Here is a 21,475-nt window from a genome sequence, read left to right on the forward strand (position 1 = left end):
TCCCTACAACATAATGATACCAAGCTCATAATGTATTAGGTAAAATAAAATCCGTAGACATCACCCTTTTCTTCTCTTCCCCATTATGTGTGGTAGTGACAAGCCTTTGCACTTCCACTCCAGTTTGAAAATGCTCCTCCACCAAAAGGCAGGAGAGTATATCCACCCATATCCCTCGAGGTAAGATGTTAGTCATGTACACACATACCCCATCACTCAAGTTATTTAAAATGATAAAACTAAGATTCAAACTCAAATATTATATCTTCAAAACAATATGTGCTACATCAAAATCAATTTTTTAGAAGCGCAAAAGACCAAAAAGGTACATAGTGTTTCTAGGGAGATACATAAATACGAAAGGGTTCCATGAATCAATTCTTGGTTCCTACAATCGAGATCCTATCCCTATATTTGTTCACATCTTGAGTATTAAATTTTAGCACTTCAACTTGTGCATTGAAATTCCAGTCTTTCTTTTTGTACCATTCCTCTCCTCGTGATACATCCGTAGGTGGTAATCCATTAAAGCAGTTTACATGAGAATTCCGTTCATCTACATCACCTCTGTAGAAATATCTACTCGAGTTCACTACCATTGGTTGTGCTTGGGCAAAGTCACTAATGCACCTTGGTTTCTCATAGTTATCAAAGGTAACAGTAACATTGTGAGGGTTGTATTGGAGAATAGGTCTATAGAATCTAACAAACCAATCTTGGGGTACATAATAGAATCGGTTGTTGCCATTTGACTTCTTCCATATTTAGATTATGACCTTCTCACGAAAGCTATATCTTTGGTTTAGCATGAGGGCCTTCCTACTAAGTTGAGTTCTCGACTCAGTATGTCCAAAAGAGAACATAAGTTAAGGTAAAGAACATAGCCTTGTACTTTAACGTCGCCTTCTTGGATCTTTTCCTTTACCCAAAGCTGTGGGTTGGTCATAAACCTATCAGGCACTTGTGTTCGATGTTAAGGTTGAGCTTCAACATATAGCTCCCATGCTATGTACATAAGTGTTCGGTACAATGTAGTCTTTGGTCCCATTTGAAACTCAAACCACTTCAATTCCCCAATGGAGGCTGAACCCAACAACATAATTGAAAAAGACCCTTTGTGAAAAATCACTTGGGAGTTCATCTAGACAATTAAAAAGTCCATCTAAAACAAGACAAGGAGACAGAAAACTTAGTATACATGTGAATCGGAACTGAGTATATGCTTCTTTTATTTATCAAAATCCAATATTTATGACTTCTTTACAATATTATGGGTGTCTCAGAGCTAATTCTCTAAATATTCTTTTAAGTCTCATGACAGGGTATTCTCTCAGACCTTCCATGCGACAATATGGTGTGTAGTTATCTTCTAGTTTTTCTTTCCCTATGACAGCTGCAAGAGCTTTAAACTTCTTAGCAACTTCGGTAATGCTTGGCATTTGGGAGCACATCGCCAAGTAGTAGAACATGTCTTCTAGGCCTAACCATATTATGAGTTGAAGTAACTTGAGGTTGGCAAGCCAATCTCCTGGACTATCGTCAATATAAATGAAGAATTGATGGAAGGGCTCTTGTTGACGGGTAAGGTAACTACAGTCAACACTCTTCCAACAAGAAGTGCTTCCTGGCATGCCATAGACTTTGGTCCCAATTTTTAAGTAAAAGAGTTCTCGTTCATTCCTGGACAACCGTGTTGCCATATTGTTGAACACGATGGCCAAAACCTCATTCCCCTGTCTAAAGCATTCAGACGTCACTCTGGGAGCCATTTGTTACTACAAATCAAACATTCAAAGAAATTACAACACCGTTGTTGAACACCTCAACCACTTTACCATAACTCAAACCAAACACTTCCACGCAAGAAGACAAGTCAAACAAGTACCATCAACCCGTGTGACTTATAGATGCATCATGAATACAAGATCCTTTCTCAAACATCATGCATGAATGCGTGCATGATGCATAAATAACACGGCTAACATCAAGCTTTAGGCTATCCCCATAACCTTAAGCATAGTCTCTGATACAAGCTGAGAGATACCCCTCCCCCAGGGTGTCTATGCACAAAATATACAATTTATGATTTTATACAATTTTCAATATACATCAGAGTTGAAAAATCATTTGCATAAGGAAGGAGCTCTTAGCGTCCGACCAAGCATGGAGTTTAGGCCATGAGCCGGACTGCATCCAGAGGCACCTAGTGACTAGTGCTACCCCTGAATGGGTGTTATGGATGAAAGCGTACTCAATAAAAATATAACATTGTGGAGGGTGAATATATGTGTACACCGTGTTGCGAGAAGAGAGAGAGAGAGAGAGAGAGAGAGAGAGAGAGAGAGAGAGAGAGAGAGAGAGAGAGAGAGAGAGAGAGAGAGAGAGAGAGAGAGAGAAAATATAGTGGAGGATGAAATAGAGTGCACATAGACATGAGAAAATGATAACAAAGAATCTTTAAATGTCCCATCTAAATGAAACATGAAACCATATATTAATATAATGACAAAATCTGGGTATACCATAACATCAAAAAGTTTGTGACAAAATGACTAGCAGAGCACCGGACCCTGTGTAGGGATTGACCAATCCACCCATCCACATCCTCTCTACTACGGACAAAGAGAATTCTATTTTGCCGGGAGCTAGCCAGAATACCTCCAACCTACCTAATCTAGACATAAGCTGAGGCCGCTTCGCCTCCCTCCATGAACTCGAACTCGGAAAAGATCCCAAGTACTAGTAGGTGGTAGGGTATCAACACCAACCATACCAGTTTAGGCTCCACGTCTCTTCAATGCCCAACACCGGGTGTTTCGGCAAAGACAAGGAAAAATCCCCGATGCGTTAGGCATGTAGGTCATTCAACCCGCGATGCACGAACCATGTAGAAGAAGACCTAGGCAACACCCTCGATCCAGCAAATCCCCAGGTCAATGACCCTTTCGTCTAAGGCTAAGCATGATCCTAGTCTTGTAGTGAAACTGCCATGAGAAACATAACACATGAGTCCAATCACAATTGCACTTTCCATATGCACAAAAAATCTTTTCCAAGTAGTTAGACTATACAGGGTCTCTACCCTTACATGTCCACCTAGTAAATCACATAGATCACTTCTTGATTTGATCCCAAACCATAAACCATAATCAAATCACATCACATGGGTGAGCACTCCACCCAACTTGGGTGAGGTACGACCAATCCTGCATAACCACTTTAGAACATACCATGACTGCAAAGATTTTGGTAGCATTTAGGCAACATAACCATATTAAAAAAAAACCATGAGCCACACCGGCTTCCACCGTGAAATCACAACCATAATCCATGAGGGAATCTCAGCCCTTAACCACAAATCATAATCAGACCGAACCAACTCTTATACTTGGAGTTTGACATATCCTCTGCAGTCAATCGCAGTTCATATACAAATGACTCTTTAGACAAGATTCTTTCATACATAAAAAGAGTCCGACCAACAACTAATCATGATATAAAAATCCAATTTTGACAATATCCAACCATACAAAGTTGATGCATCACATCTGCACTTCACCTCCCTAGCACATAGAGCTAGTTTTGACCTAAAAAGGTGGATCATAACCATGCATATGAGGCATACACATCAATCCATACATCATATGATAACATTGCATCACCAAAAAGATGATGCAAAACAACTCCGACCTTTAGGTCAACCATAAACCATAACTTCACACATATGAAAAAATAATTTTTTGATATTTTTGGGAGCATTCATAACATGAAAATGAAAGTATTTAACCTCAAACCAATGCATCAAGCTCAACTCCATAATATAGACTAGCACTCTATCACATCACTTCACCTATGTGGTACTTACACAACAAACGGTAACCCGAAAAGAAAGCCATTTTAATCATATTTTCCTATGTGGTTCGGGTTGTCTAACCATATACCGTCACATACATTTATGGGCATCTAATAAATGAAATCAACCCCACCAAAACAACCCATAAATCATACTTAAACAAATCGGTTAACTCACAACTTCATATGGTACTCCCCCTTGGTAGCACCCATGCATGCGTAGGTAAAACCGGTTATGGAGACCTAAATACATTTCGCATCAAGTTTCATCAAGCTTTTCAATTGGTTAAGTGGGTTTGCCCATCCTGTGAATGTATATAGTGGTTCTCCAAGGAGCCTGAAGTCAAAAAATTTGGGAGTGCAGTGGGTAGCAAGATGTTTTTTGACCATATCTCTTAGCTCGTGCGTGATTTTCATATGACACCAAAGAGAGAAAATTTTCTAAAATGATGTGTTTATCTCTGGTAAAAAGGGTTCAGGCTGATTCATAACAGTTTGTGAGTTATGACCAAATAGTGTTCCTACTGCCTCTATGACGTGAAACGAAAAGCACTTTTTATGCGTGCACGTGATCATAAACGCATCATGTGCATAAATTAGGGTGTTAAACATGATGAAATAATCATGGGTAACTTCATACGTACTCGGTTAATCCATATATGCACTCATATAGGAAAAAGCAATCACCGAGAGGGTGACTACTCATAAAAACGACATAGAGAGAGAGAGATGATGATGGCTATGGAGTTTAGAGCTTCTCACTGTGCTTTAGAATCGATTAGGGACTGTCGAAAGGCTTCTTGCTTTGCCGCAAGAGAGCAGTGATGAGAGCTACGTAGAGGTATTCACCACGAGAGCTTTCGAAAAGCGCGTACATCGTGAAACGAGAGAGGAGATAGTAAACAAGTAGAGAGAGAATATCCTTCTTCTTCTTCTTCTTCTTTCCGAGAGAGAAGAGCTTATGGAGATGGTGATGAAGAGCTTGCTTCACTCCGTATAATAGATACGTATAGCCTTGCGATAGCAGATGCAATAGACGACACTGAAAACAGAGCACTAACTGGTAATTTATAGGCAAGTGCATTAGGCCAGAGTGATGCCCAAGCCACAAGGTAGCGCTAGTTTTTGAGACAGGAATAGATTTCTGCTTTTGGAAACTTTGCTAAAATCATGCCTTTGCTTTTGGTGGTCAACTTTTCCACTTATCATTCAATTTTTACAGCAAAATTGGCCAATTGAGCAATATCCAACCAAATAATGGAACCTTAGCTAGACTATGCCGCACCGTAATGTCCCAACATAATTATGACTTTCTCGTACTGTCCCGACGTATTTACGGTACTACTTTTTATAACAATAACTCCCGTTTGGTCCCGTTTGGTCCCGTTTTTGCTCCGGGTGATCACTTTTAAATCCGATGGAGAATAAAATTAATATTTTTATGTTTACGTCATCCTAAAAAGCACATTGCAAAAACAAGGAGAAACACGAAAAGCTAAAAATAGCGTTAAAAGAGAAAAAAAAGCAAAATTTCTAACATTAAACCACGGGTTCCTCTCGTCGACACTGGATAAGAAAGCGGACTTGCTTTTCACTAAAAAGCACTAAAATTAATGAAAAGCTAAAAATAGCATGAAATGGACTTAAAAAGCAGACTTCTACAAAATTGAACCATAGCTTTCTCAGAACATGTAGATCAAGGATCCGACCTTGCTTTTTGCAAAACAGCACCTAAAAGCATAAAAAGCATGAAAAAGCTAAAGATAGCGGATTTTTTCAAAACTGAACCAAACATTCATCTAACCTACTGGACCATGGAATTGGCCTTGCTTTTCACTTTAGAACCTTACAATACTGTCAATCAAGCATCTTAAGTCAAAGTTTGGAAAATAGATATTGAAAGCTAATTTTCTTATTTTTTGAAAGAGACCCAAAAATTGGAGATCTTACACAAACATCTGTGTACTATTCTCGCATCCTTTGTCTTGTATTTCCAATGTATAAGGCTACTAATTGTCAATTGTTGAAATCTGTCAAAATTCCCCTTTGAGGTATATGGATCGCAAGCCATGTTCTGAGGTCAAATGCCACCAAACTTGGTGGGTTAGTTTTTGATATATATCTTAAGCCATTGGACATAGAATTTTGGAGTTAGGATCACTTTAGCATTGGCTAGATCCAAAATGAACATTTGCAGAGACTGAAAATGCTAGATCTCTTGGTTTCTGGTGATTTGGTGATCCGTTTTCTACCCAATTTTCATGGCATGTTCCTTGTTTCTACGTCTAACCATAGACAAAGTTTCTCCTTGAATCTGTCATTAGGGTATATGGATCGCAATCCATGTTGGAGCATAGATTGTAGATCCAACTAGCACAGTATGTTCCTCGGTTTATGGGGAGTCTATTGCCTTTTTACTTTAGCAATTAGGGTTTAGGGAACATGGATTGCGATCCAGGTTCCACCCCTTGTTGGAACCCTGATTCTCTCATGTATCAAATGTCCACTAATCAAAAGGTTTTACATTTTGACATGTGTAGCTGCCCCCAATGTGCTTAGATAGTTCGTAGAGTTCCCACCACTAATTTGATATGTTCTATTGTTTTGATGGTTTTGGTGCAATGTGACATATACACAAGTGTTCTTACTGAGTTAACGATCATATTTAACAAATTTGGTGCCAAAAGAGCTACTGTGGTGGTCGTAGTAGGCAAAAACACGGCAAACAACTCTATGTGTTCTAGTCTCTCTCTCTCTCTCTCTCTCTCTCTCTCTCACACACACACACACACACACACACACACACACACACACACACACACACACACACACACACACACACACACACACACACACACACACACACACACACACACACACACACACACACACACACACACACACATAGAGCATGAAAACAAGCTTGATTTTCCCCATTCTGAATATATGTCCTTGACCTACCCGGAATTCCCTATGCATACTTACCTTGATTGCTCATATTTTTACTATCATACTACTTGCGGTTCAAACAGCTCATCATTTGGACATTCGGTTGCTAAATGTCTTCTCTTCAGCAGTTTTGATACCTCATAGGTTGGCCCAAAATTTGACATGTGCCAAACCTTTCCATCTTTTACATGTCTGAAGCCATTGCTTTGTAGATTTTGCATTTGATTTCAAAACTCAATTTCGGCTTTTCTGGCTCAACTTATTAACTTCTTCAGCTTTTTAACCTTTTTAGTTTAATTCTTTTAAAAAAATATTGAAAATTATTTGTATTTGGCCAAATTTTTTCCAAAACTATTATGTTCACTCATATATACATACTCTCAGTCTAGCATCTTATTTATCATGAATTGCATTAATACGATCAAGTAATATGCGTGCGAAGAGATAGAAACTCCTAAAAAGCTCGTGAAAAGATAAACAATTAACAAGAAAAAATTATGTACAAAATTATGATCATCTTGCAGCTTAAGGTAATGCTACTGGCTGGTATCAACGTGCCATTAGTCTGTGATACTCCCCCCTTCCCATTTTGAGTCGTTCTGAATGAAGGTGTGGCGAGGTGCATGGGCGCAAGCTATGTGTCTATGCAAGGCTATGTAATGTGGCCCTATTATGCAAATTTAAGAGATGCATTGGGTAACAATATGTTGTGCAAGATGTGGATTCTGAACTGTTTGTTTAGTGGCTTGTGATGGCGAGACTGATTTGAAGCTACGAGTCCCAAATAAAAGGATTTTAAGAAGATGCGTGTATTCTTTGATGGTGGAGACTGATAAACACGACATGATATTCTCTTTAGTTTGTGCGTTTTTTTTCGGGATCCATTGGAGTTTCTTTGATTAGAAGTGTGGAGAATGTGATTTATTTTGCTGTTGATATTGTTATGGTCTCCATTGCCAAGTGGTTGTTGTGGGGTGCTTGTGGTTGGGTTGGGTTGGATTGGCTTCGGTATCCAATGAGAAGGGACATATTAGGCATGAGAAGCTCCGTGCTCTTTGGGAGGAGCAGGCTTGGTGTTTAAAGAAGTAGGTTGAATTAGCAGGGGTTGAATTTGGATAGAATTGCTTTTGGGAATCTAGATTTTGTTTGGATTTGACTGCATCATGGACTTCTTAACCCAAACCTTTCTGATTGCCTTGATTAAACATGACGGTGTGAATTTAGGCTTTTCCAAAAGAGATTGAATTTCCCATAAGTGATCTATTTGTGCTAATGGAGTGATTAAGGATGTTTCATTTGATTTGAGTTCTGGGGTATCATCCTATCAATTTGGTGTTGCTTTATACGTGTGCATCCAAGGCACTCCAAGGATCACTGCTTCATTAAGATTGATATTTACCATTACATGAAATTGATGAGGTAAGTTGCGGCCATCGACATTGATTGATAAATTGGCTTGACCCAAGTTGAGCATTGTCCCTTGATTGGATGCCTTGAGATCAATTTGGTTGGGTGTCAGAGGTTCCATTGCCACTCTCAAGAATGTCAATTATTTTATGACATTGGCTTGTGCTTTGGTGTCCACTAGTGCTTGTTTGATGGAGCCATAAGGAATTTGAAGGATAATTCATACATCCATGCCACCAAGCCATGCAGGTTCCGTTTAAATTGATGTGATTGGAGGAGGATGGGGACAATTCTGGCCAAGTTTCCCTATGGTTGGCTTGTTCCTTCTACTTCAATATCCTCAACCTAGCTTCCTTCTTGGCCTGTGCTTGAATACCATTGGCTTGATTTTCCCTCTCAGTTACATGGATTGTTTCTAACTCCTCTTGTGTCAATGGGAGATTGTACTTTTTAACCTGTATCTAGTGTTAGCAACAAGCTAACCCATGTAACATTTTTCGAGAGATTTATTGTAAACACACTTATTCTTTTGATAAATCAGGAATATTGTAACTCCTATTTGCCAAGTGGATATTGTAATCGATGAGTTGGAGCTATAAGCTTCCTGATTGTATCCATTTATCCTTAGTTAGAGATTCCAAAAGATTAGTTTTTGACCATAGAAACCCTGGCTAAGGTATAAAAATCAATTTTGTAAAGTTATTATTAAGTTTTTTGGATAAGAAATACATAGTGTGAGCTAACGACACTCACTTCTCTCCTTCTCATGCTTCCTTTTCCCATGCCGGTTGTCACATTGTAGTGCCATCTGTTGCGTTGCAACCGCACGTAAGAGCTCTATACATTGACGCAAACATATCAGCGTAAATGTAGCTTTTGCGTCACCAACCCGTGGCCTAATTTCATCATAAATAGGAATATAAGCTAGGAAATCACAAAGTAAGCATAGGTGGGGTATAGGGGCATCATTACTAAGCATTTAGATGCATTCGGGGTCGGAAACGACTAGGTCAAAGTATTACTTGTTGTTAATAATTGTATTTTTTCACTTCATCAAAAGAGAGAATTGAGACCTAAGCATGTGCGCTTAGGTCTTATATACTTTTCCTAGAAGTTTTGTAATATTCGGATGTCTTGATGTTGTAATGGTCATGTTTTGTTTGCCAATTATTAATGACTAGATTTTGATGACTTAGATCATTTGAGTGTAGCTTATGTTAGATGCGAGTAGTCTGTTGTTCTCCAAGAGATTGACACCCTCTTGTAGCCTCTATGCACTAGTCGAGACAACTTCGTCCCATGGATTGACAATTATGTTCGTGGTTCTCACTATGTCTACAATAAGATAAGAGTAAGGTTAGGAAATCCATCCATATTTGGCACTGTTGCAGGAGACGAATAGACCTAAACTAGGGAAAAACAAGAGCGTCTTGTGTATTTGTCCTTCAACTTCCTTTGGGATAACCTAAAGTAAAACTTTCTCTTTAAAACCGCACAGCTTAAGAGTGTCTCCTTTTGCTGTGTAGAGGTAGCTTGGAAGTAGATTGTACTTGCTAAGTACCTTGTAGGATTATAGGATAAGGTTAGGATTTTGAGAATTATTGATGGACAAGACAAGTCTTAAGATCAAAGCTCATAAAACCATAAAAACAAGAAGACAAGTTTTGTGGAGATTTTCCACAGCCCAATTGCAAAAGAACCTAGGAGTAGGGTAAGTAGAATTTAAGGTGGGATCTCAAATCATTGCTTACTCCAAAAGAATCATTTGTGAGTTGTTTATGTGAAGTTGTAGAATTTTAGATCTATGGCTTGAAAGAACACCAAAAGACTGTCAACCATTGAATCCGGTTGGAGATTATATAAGCTCATGAAAGTTGTATGAACTAAGCTAAGAATGCATTCGAGGTAAATTTTCACGAGTTTGTAAAACCTTAGATTATTATATTTTCTTGAGAATTTAGGCCAAATTAAGTTTTGACTTGACTCAGAGGCTTAAAACATGTCACAAAAAGACTGACCAATGAAAAAATTACAAAAATTATTCATTATAGGCCAAAGTAAATAATCGTGATTATTTACTTTCAACTCAAAATTGACCAAGGTTGATACCAGAGACTCTATGCATATATATGATTACAAACATATTTTATGAGGGCTCATAGAGTTTGGCACAAAACAGACCAAAAACTTGATAAAAATTAAAATCTGTATTGATTGTCGAGAAATTGAGTTTGATTTGATAAATCTTGCTCAAATTTAGTGAAACTTGACTCAGAGGCTTAGTTTGAAGTGTTTCACATGTGTGTATGCTCAGAGGATAAAAATATGCTAAAATTTTTCAAAGGAAATAATTGTGATTATTACGTTTGTCCAATTTTCAAACTTTTTTGGCCAACCAAGCATACCACAAGTTCTATCAAATCAAATTTGGTAAAATTTGGATCTATAAAGTGAAAATTGTGCCTAGATTTGTAAAGTCAGTCTGTAGACACAAAACTATTCAAAAATTGAGCAAGGATTATCCAAATTTGGTAAAACCTGGCTAGGGGAGCTTAAATTGAGTTGATTTACTTGAATGTATCAACATTTTGACAAAAAATTGCTAAAATTTTCCAGAAGTAAATAATCACAATTATTTACATCTACTCCAGAATTGAGAATTTTTGCACAACTGAGCATTCCACAAGGTCAAGCATATCAAGTAGACTCCACATCTCAAATTTGGTGAATTTAGATCACAAAAGTGAGACTTAAGCCAGATTCTTGAAAATTGACTCTCCAGACACTAAACAGTTCATAACTGACTCTACAGACACTAAACAATTCTTCATAACTTGGACAAATCTCGTTCAGACTCTGTGAAACTTGTCCTGAGACTACAATAAGGTGTTTATATGGCAAAATAATCCTAAAAAGTGCAAAAAGCTGAGAAAAGTAAATAATCAAATTATTTACTTTTGAGCCCAGAGACAAGCTTTTGGACTTCTTAGCTTGTACAATATTAGAACAACATAATACAAGGCCAGTGGTCAAGATTGGATTCCATCGAGTCCAAATTAGTACATGTTAACTCAATTTCTAGGTTGCAAATTAGTCCATGTTAGCTCTTTGCAAGGATAGAAGCGAGAAATCTCAATTGTTGAATCACTTAGCTTAGATTGAAGTGATATACCAATCACAATAGTTAGCAAAAATTGTACAGTCCTTGTGAAAAAATTGCTAAGTTGGTTAAAACTAACATGGGAACCAGGTTGCAGGCAAATAATTGAGAGCTTGATAGGAGTTGAATTCAAGTCAAGTGGAAAAACGGATAACAATTCGATCCGACGGTAAGTACTCTATCCAGGGCTTAAAAATTCTATATGAACCTTAGATCTGGTCGTACACTAGCAAATCAAGGCATATTTGAAGAGACTACTAGTAGGGTATCCACCAAAGAGAGTGTGAATCAAGGTGATCACTTGGGCACTATCTTTGAAGAAGTCTCAAACACTTATTCCGACTCGACATCTAAAATGTCTTCCTATTTGACTCAGTCATGTACCAGAATGACAGTGCGATATAAGCACATACTCACCTTTTATAAGACTAATGTCCATGGAGCTCAGGTTTACCTAGATCCTAATGAAGAGTATGTTATTTGCATTGATGACCATGACATAGAGTTTGAAGAGAAAATTAGAGCAAACAAACAAGGAAAAATGTATATGTATAAAAACGAGACTCAATATGTAAAAATTGAGAATCCTGATGTGATAGACAAATGGGGGTTAAAAGTGAATATAATAATTTTGGATATGGAAGCAAAAGAAGGTCCATCGACTTTAGAGTTCGAGGGATACGATCAAGTTGATCTGAAAAATTTGAAACGTCTTAGCACTGATAATCCAAGGATTGGAGTCTATTGTTGGGAGGATAGGAACATCAATGATCTTTTATGGACCTCTCATGCCAAATCAGGGTAGTTAACACCCATGAAGATTATATATATCTTCAAGATCAAAGACAAGGGTTCCACGGATCTACCATCTTACCTGTTTAGGGATTGTTATAACAATAACTTTGCTATGATGAGTCCTGAGGAGGTAGAACACACCAGATACCAAGGGTACTCTATAAGAGATTGGATATTGGGGCAAGGACCTGATCCTATCCCAAGAGAAGAACTCCGAGAGAGATCTTTTGGGAGCAATGTTAAAAAACCCAAACCTACCTCATCACAAACAAAACCAAGTGACATTAGAGCCAGTGTAGGGCTACATGAGTCACTATTTCCAACAAATTGGTTTGAAGGACTCTAGACAGGACCAATTGCTAGAAGAGTTGGAGTTGATCCAAACAGACGTGTCAGACCACTGATTTTCAAAAATGACTCAAAAAACATAGTGGATATGGGGATCCATATGACAACTTAGCTAGCTTCAAGCAAGTGCTAAGAGTAGAACGCATATTTGATTTCCACACTCAATTTGAGGGATTTGGAATGACTGTAGAAGGAAAAGCTTTGACATGGTTCCAAAACATTTCACCAAGGTCAATCATGGATTTAAACACATTTTCTCAAGGATTTCTAGCTGCATGTTTCAAAACTGGGATCAAATATAATATGGTAGCTCAAATCTATAGCTTTAAACAGATACAAGGTGAGTTTGTTAGGGATTGTGTCACTAGGATGAAATAATACATTGCAAGATGCCCATAATTAGAAATACCAGCAAAAGAAAGATTAGTGTCACTATTTCTAGAGGGATTGCTAAACAAAGAATTTCATGCTATGCTGTATAGCAAGAAGCATATGACCTTAGAAGAGTGAGTATCAGATGCTATTGACTTGGGAGAAAATTGTGATATTTTCAATGAAGAAGATGTCCCTAAGGATATTCAGAGTGAGAAAACAATATCCACAAAACCAACACAAGTGGGAATGGTTGCAAAGCACCACTATAGCCATAGAAGACATGCTCAAAAGGATGAAGGAAATGATGAATAATATGCAAAAAGCACCTATGAGAGGACCAGGGAAAGGGATACCTCAAAAGGGACAACCGATTAGGCTATAAAAACGGTGTGCTATTGAGGGTAAATGGACCAACCATGAAACTAATGAGTGCTATTACGGACCAAAGTACAATGGAAATGTTCAATATGTGTCTATGAGGCCACAAGGACAACCCATGTACAGATATCGGCCTAATATGGCATCATCACAAAGACCATTGATGGGTATGGAAAGACCACAACCAGTGTTGAGTCAACAACCTCTATATCCTGGACATAATGTAGTGCCTGTAAAGTACATGCATTCAAAAGGAGTCATAGATGGACAAGCACTAGTGCCTGCTACACCTTATTTTGAGCCTAGACCATCTACAATAATGATAGAAGGAGACTGGTATAATTCACATCCACCATCAATGGAATAACCCGTGACTTATGCTACACCAGAGCTTACACCAATGTACTTTGTAGCTAATCAAGGTGTTAGACCTCCAATGGTTAGAACCATGATTGTGTTAGACCTCCAATGGTTAGAACCATGACTGGAAACTGCTATAATTGTGTTGCAGATGATCATTGGAAAAATGAATGCCCAGAACATGACAAGAACATTAAACCAGTTGAAGCTTTTTGTACACAATGTTGCAAAAAAGGTGGACAGTTCCCTGAAGACTATCCAAAAATCCATTAAACAAGGGAAAAATAGTGGTGAATGTAGTCCAAGTGATGCCTAGTAGCTCTTTGGAAAGTGAACCTCTTGTTCCAATCAAGGTGATCACTAGAGCCTAGGCTAAGAAAAAGAAACATAAATTCCTCTGATGAATGAGAGAGTACTAAAAATTCCTCTCAAAAGACCAAGAAAAGAAGAAGCCAAAGGCATCATGAGATGAGAGAACAAAAACAAAAGGACAAAATTGAGGAAAAACCCAAGAAACTATTCGGGGAAAAATGAAAGAAAATGAAAGTGAAATTAAGAAAACCATAATAAAATCTGGAGGATCAATTTTGGTACAAATGTTTTGAGCCAATCAATGCAGCCTTGGAAGCTTTCCAAACGGGACTTAAAGTAGGCCAAAACATAGAAACAAATGGAAAAACTATCCTTCTCCAGATATGGAAATAGCTAATCTTGAAGCTTATCAAAGTTTGGTAAGAATTACTCAAGAGATGCTAGAAAAACAACAACCCAAGCTTGAAAGTATAGAAAAACCTGAGGAGCTTATGAGAGAAACCAATAAAGAGAACTCCAAAGTGGTGGCAGAACCCCACCTTGAAACTAAAGAGCCAAAACTCATAGTGCCTGATAGTGAAGATGCTTTAGATGGAATTCCGTTTGTGAAGGAATATTGGCTAGGACATTTATGGAAAAAAGTGAGAGAGATTAATGATGAGAGCATAAATTTGAAGTCAGCTCCTATAGAGAAAGTTTGGTCAGACAATCTACCTCCTGATATGGACAATGATATACAATCCTTGTATGGGGATTGTGGCTCTGAAGCATCAAGAATGTCTAAACCATTGACTCTAAAACCACTACCCTCTTACTTAGGAGACAATGAAGATGAGTCCATAGTGTGCAAAACCACTCAAGTAAAAAGAGCGGAACAGACCCTAGAGGTAGAGAACATTCATTCAATAATGTCAACACCCATTCAATGTACTCTTACCTTGGGAGAGCTGTTAAAAATCAAACCATATTTATGGAGTGATTTACAAATTATCTCTAGAGAAGGTGGGGATAATAGGGCTAATTGCAAAACAATTGGGTAAATTGAAACATGAACTAGATAACAAGGAGATTAGATCCATCGCTATGAACAAAGTTGGAGAATATGACATAGGAAAGAAGGAAACACAACCCTTTCGGTGAGATATAATGATGTAGAAACCATGGCAATACTGGACAGTGGGACTGGCATAGCCATAGCCACAAAAGCAGTATGGGAATCATGGAGAAAACTGGCCATTAGACAAACTCGAATGAAATTACAATAGGCTAATGGACACATAGAAAAACCCCTGGGATTGCTTGAAAAAGTGATAGCTAGTTCCTGTGGAATTGATTATTAGCATACTTTTGCGATAGGAAATTTTGGAAAGAAACTTAACTACAAAATCATCTTGGGAAGGCCATTCATGCGGCAAGTACAACTCATTCAAAATTGGGGAAACAATTACTTGTATTTGAAACAAGTGGGATCAATCACAAGGTTTAATTTCAAATATCACACTTATAGAGATATAAGGAAAACACCCATTCAAGATTTTTTCACTCAGTCTCTTCAGTTGAATCAAAGCTTCCGTCTTGGTTAAAAAAAGACACACCTATTTGGATGTGTGGAGCCTCAGAAAATGGGAGTTTAAAACAAGAAGAATGTATCTTAAAAAAGGATTTCACAGATGAAGCATATGTACCTGAACCTTTTCGGAGCATTTGTTTGAGCCATTTGAATGGACTCAAATTTTGGCAACAATGGATGTAGGTGTGAATAAATATATTCCTACTCAATTTTGCAATGAGGATGGCTATGACATATTTCCTATACAAATGATCTCAACCCTTCACATTGAAGATGAAGTTCAAGAATCCAAGAAATTACTGAAAGCTCAACAAGTATTTTCTTACCTCTATTATGATGCTACTGATGAGTTTGAAGAACATTCAGTTACATCTGACGACTCTAGGTAAAAAAAAGAACATGTGAGAGCACAACTACTCCTAAAGGAGGAGAGGAATTTTTTTAAAAACTTTCCAAACCAAAAAACAAGAAGAAAAAAATGGTATAGAAGAAAAAGTGAAACAAAAAAACTTGAAATCTAGACTTATGCCATCAGTCTCTAGCGGAACAGAGTTTCTGATGCAGATATCTAGATGCACATGATTGTGTCAAAGACAAAATCACGAGTAGATATCCTTTAGACAACAAGCAAGGGACATCAAAAACATCAAGAAAAATGAGAAAGGAAACTCAATCAAAACTTAAGCATCAAGATGATGAATCATCCATGACACGAGTTGAACAAAATAAAAAATATCAAGAGTTGAAGAAAACTCTAAAGAAGATGTATACCATTGATATGGAAACAACCGAGGAAGAGAGTAAAGATGTAATGAGTGTTCCCTCTCATTACAAGAAATATACTCTCCAAGATCGAAAGATCATAGTAGAATAACCTGTAAGGGAATTAAGAAAACAGGGTAAGTCATATGAAGGACCTAAAAATGCTAAGAATATAGATCTAGCCAAACTAGGAGAAGAGCCCAGACTTGCCTACATTGCAAATGACTTGACTGAAGAAAAAGAAGAGATTTTGATAAGCTTACTGAAAGAATACCGAGATATCTTTGCTTGGTCTTATAAATATCTCAAGGGTGTTGATCCAAAAAAATTTCAACATACCATACCCATGTGAGATGATGCAAAACCAAGTATACAAAGGCCATATACTTATAATAAAACATTTACCAAAAAGATCAAAGAAGAGATACAAAAGCTTAAGGAAGCCGAATTCATTTATGATATAGAACACACAGATTGGGTGTCTCCAATTGTGGTGGTATGTAAGGTTTCCAGTTTCCGAAATCTTAAAAATTGTACAAAGCTTGTAAAATTAAATGGAAAACCACTGTTGAAGGATTCAAACACGGCTAATCTTGGTATTTTTGAAATCATAAGCAGAGCTTTACTATGTTTAGTAATTTTCAGAATCTGAATCCGATAAAAATTGGAAAAGTTACAGACCCTGGAAGATTACAATAGGGATTCAATTAGTTAATGAAAATTGGATGGTTTTAGTAATAACTCATTAACAAAGACTTTTTACACTAAGGTTCTAGAATTAACTGGTAATCCAATTCTCATCATTAGAATCAGCAAAAATCAATCAAAGTAAATTCTGGAAGGTATGGGGGCTGTGTGGAAGCTGAGGGAACCTGCCAAGGACAGAGATAGCAGCAGGTGGCGCAAATTGCAAGCTCGGGGGGTTGCTTGGAGTGTAGAAACCTGCGAGAAGCTGCCCGGTGCCGAGAAAAGCTATAAAAGGACCCCCTTCTCTTCATAATTTTTCAAACTCGGAGCCTTATTACTCTCTCTCTCATCTAGAGAGAACACTACGCAGAAATCACTAGAGATTAAGCTCTAGTTGATTAACCTAAACGGTAATTAGTCTAATCCTTCTTAATTAGCAAGGCTAGATTAATCTATTTTGTTAATAAATCAAATATTAGGCCAATGTATACTCATAAACCCTCTCTTAATTAATTATTCTCTATTGATTGTTGTAATTAAGCTTGGTAATGTTAAACTAATTAATTATCCTATCATATTAGGGTTGAAATTAGCCAAATTAACCATGAATTAATGAAAAGTATATTAATTAAGCTTATATTAAGTTGAGGTAACTATCAGAGCTGCATTAGACATTCATTAAGCTAGGAAAATTATCCTATAATTTTTTGAGTAATTTTCCTAATTAATTAGGCAGAATTACATTGTTGTTTTGAGAAAATTAAAGGGGAAAATAATCAAATTAATCTTAGATACTTTGATTTATTTATTAATGGTTAATTAGGTGTTAAGGAACCCGTGATATTTAGGAGAAGCCCAGATAATTAATTTAACTAATTACTTTAGCAGAAATACTCTATTTTTAGGACAAATTAAATAGGGTAAATTAGTAAATTGATTTGAAATGCTGTGAGTTATTTATTAGTGGTTAATTAGGTGTTAAGAAACCCGTGATAATTAGGATAATCTCAGATAATTAATTTACCTAATTACTTTAGCTGAAATACTTTGTTCTTAGGACAAATTAAATAGAGAAAATTAGTAAAATGATTTCAAATGCTGTGAGTTATTTATCCATGGTTAATTAGGGGTTAAATAACCCGTGATAACTAGGAGAAGCTCGGATAATGAATTTATCTAATTACTTTAGAAGCAATACTCTGTTTTTAGGACAAATTAAATAGGGAAAACTAGTGAATTGATTTCAAATTCTATGAGTTATTTATTAGTGGTTAATTAGGTATTAAGGAACCCATGATAATTAAAAGAAGCTCAGATAATTAATTTACCTAGTTTCTTTAGCAGAAATACTCTGTTTTTTGAACAATTTAAATAGGGGAAATTAATAAATAGAATGAAATTGAATTGAGCTATTTATCAGAGGTTGGTTAGATGTTAGGAAACTTGTGATAATTTGACAAGCTCAAATGAGTAATTTAACTAATTAATTTAACTAAAATATGCTATTTTAAGACATATTAAATAGGGAAAATTAGTAAATGGATTCAAATTGAATTGAGTTATTCATCAAAGGTTAATTAGATTTTAGGAAACCCTTGATAATTAGTCCAAGCTCAAATAATTAATTTATCTAATTATTTTAAAAGAAATACTCTATTTTTTGGACAATTTAAATAGGGGAAATTATCAAATACATTCAAATTGAATTGAGTTATCTATTAGAGGTTAATTAGATGTTAGGGAACCCATGATAATTAGGACAAGCTCCAATAATAAATTCAGCTAATTACTTTAGCAGAAATACTCTATTTTTTGGACAATTTAAATAGAGGAGATTAGTAAATAGGCTCAAAATGAATTGAGTTATTTATCAGAGGCTAATTAGACCTTGGGAAACCGGAAATAATTATGTTACCATCAGATAATTAGTTTAACTAAATATCCTAGTAAAATTATATTATTTTACTAGGAAAATATAGTAGACTAACCCAAAAACCTTTGATATAAATATCAGAGGAATAAAACACCTTGAGAAATCTATGATAAATATCCCAACCTTAGATAAATAGTTTAGGTATGTATCTTCAATAAAAATAATCAAATTTTGTATAAAATGGACAAGGGAAATTAGTAAATGAATTTATCTAATTGTCGAATAAATACCGAGGTCCAAAATCATTATTGAAGAGTGGGAAAAATTACTTAAAGCATAAATAAGCTATAGAAGGAATATCTCATCAAATTGACTATTAAAGATACCTACTTACTCCAAAAATCCTTATTTTTGGGTAAACAAGGAAAAAGAAGATTATTCAATTAAGCTTCTAATGGATTAAGTCTTTTTATAAGGCTTCCGACATGGCTCCCAAGAGAACCAGGGGAAATCCTCTTACTGAGGAAGAGGATGTTAGCAACAAGCGAAACAAAGCCACAAATGACCATGAGGCTGGGCCTAGCCATAGGCCAACAGAGGAGAGTCTACGGGCACCCGCCCCACAGCACATGAACAAGCAGTCCCAGGTGGATTTCTATTTTGTTCACTAAAAGCTTTTTAAGTTCATTTTTAAGTTAAACATTGCATACGTAAGGTTAGGAAGGATAAACTGGCTATAAATGGAAGGTAACTTCCACGAAACCAACGAGCAATGATTTTAATTAGGAAGGAAATGATTGGGTTATGACTGATTGACTTAAGAAAGAAATGTTTGACCATCCTTAAGACAGCTTGTCTCAAGACACCTCTGATTCCTTGGAAATATTTGACTCCAGGTAATGAGTAATGATGGAGATACCATCATGGAAGAGTCGGTTTCCTCGGCACGTGTGGGGTCTTTACCCCGTGCTTGTTTATGTTTATGGATAGTACTTTCAAGTATATTCTTGAGGAACTGCCCGGTTGTATGGGCAACTGGTTTTGGCGTATGGGCGCCCGGACTTTGGGTGATGATTTTTTTCCACCCCCGTTTTTATAAATCAGGAATGGGTGCCGTTTTTCACCCCTGTATAGGTGGTCTTAAGACAAGTTAGTACTGGTCAGAGATACTTCATAATGACAGTACCTTGTCTTAAGTCTAAAGATGTTTGTTTTTTGAAAGAATGTCTTCAATACTGTTTTCAAAGGTTGTTTTAATGAAATGCAGTTATCAAAGTTAAAAGGAATCATTGTTTTAAATTGTGAAAAGAATGTGGTAGTAATTAAACAACACAGAAATCATGTGTGAGTGCGGGGTGGTAAGTGGGGATTGACTAAGGTTGTCAATCATGGACGGGTGGACCTGATTAGTCAGGTAACTATCCATTCCCGCGCACTAAAACGTTTAGAAACTTCTTCACTTGGAAGAGGAATCCACCAACGGCTGTGCCCTCACATATGCTAGGGGGAAAAAAGCGTTGGCTAAGGAAACCTTAATCTGAAGGATGAAGATATAGGGCCGGAATTTTTTTTTTATGGTCCCATTTCCACTGCGAGACAGGAGTAGGTCTCTTCTAGGGCTATAAACCTAAACCATTGTCAATGGTAAGGGTGAATTCCCTGGAATTTTTCTTGTTTAAGGAATCTGACTTAGTAGGCCTAGAGACCTGTCAATGGTACCATCCCGTTTTTGGTGTCGGCGGATTGAGGACCTTACATGGTACCCAAGAAAAATGGAAAATTAAGAGTGTGTGTCAATCTCAAAAAAGTGAATACAGCCCACCATTAGAGATAACTACCCTCTTCCAATCACCGAGCATGTTTTAGAATGAGTTGCATAAAAAGAAGCTTACAGCTTTTTAGACGGCTTTTCGAGGTACAATCAACTTTTGGTTGATCCCAAAGATCAACATAAATATGCCTTTGCAACTGAATGAGGTATTTTTGCCTATAGGGTTATGCCTTTTGGGTTAATTATTGCTCCTGCCACCTTTCAAAGATTGATCAGCCATGTCTTCAAAGAATATCTTAGGAATTTCTTGGAAGTATATATGGATGATTTATGTGTACATTCATTAATCCGAATTGAGCATTTTAAACATCTCGAAAAGGTATTTGAAAAATGTAGACTTCATAAGATTTTCTTAAATCCTAAAAATCGCACCTTTATGGGCAAACAAGGAAAAGTTCTTGGATATATAGTGTCTAAAAATAGCATAGCAATCAGTATGGATAAAATTCGTGTTATTGTTGAATTTCCTAGACCAACAATAGTCAAAGGGGTTCAAGATTTCATGGGACATTGTGGATATTACTGATACTTCATTTACATGTATGCTATAATGGCAAAACCCATGTATGCCCTGATCACTCTTTGTATGGACTGATGAGTGTGAAGAATTCTTCATGAAGCTTAAACAAGCTCTCACTTCATCCCCAGTATCGAAGCACCAGATTGGAATAAGATATTCCATATACATGTTGATGCTTCCAATTATTCCATTGGGTGTATATTAGCTCATTCAGGAGATGAAAAAATTGATTTTCCCATTTCTTATGCTAGTAGACAACTGAATATGGAAGAGAAGAATTATACAACCACCAAAAG

This window comes from Adiantum capillus-veneris, chromosome 28, assembly GCF_014529385.1.
Source record: "Adiantum capillus-veneris isolate H3 chromosome 28, ASM1452938v2, whole genome shotgun sequence".
In the NCBI taxonomy this organism is placed as follows: domain Eukaryota; kingdom Viridiplantae; phylum Streptophyta; class Polypodiopsida; order Polypodiales; family Pteridaceae; genus Adiantum; species Adiantum capillus-veneris.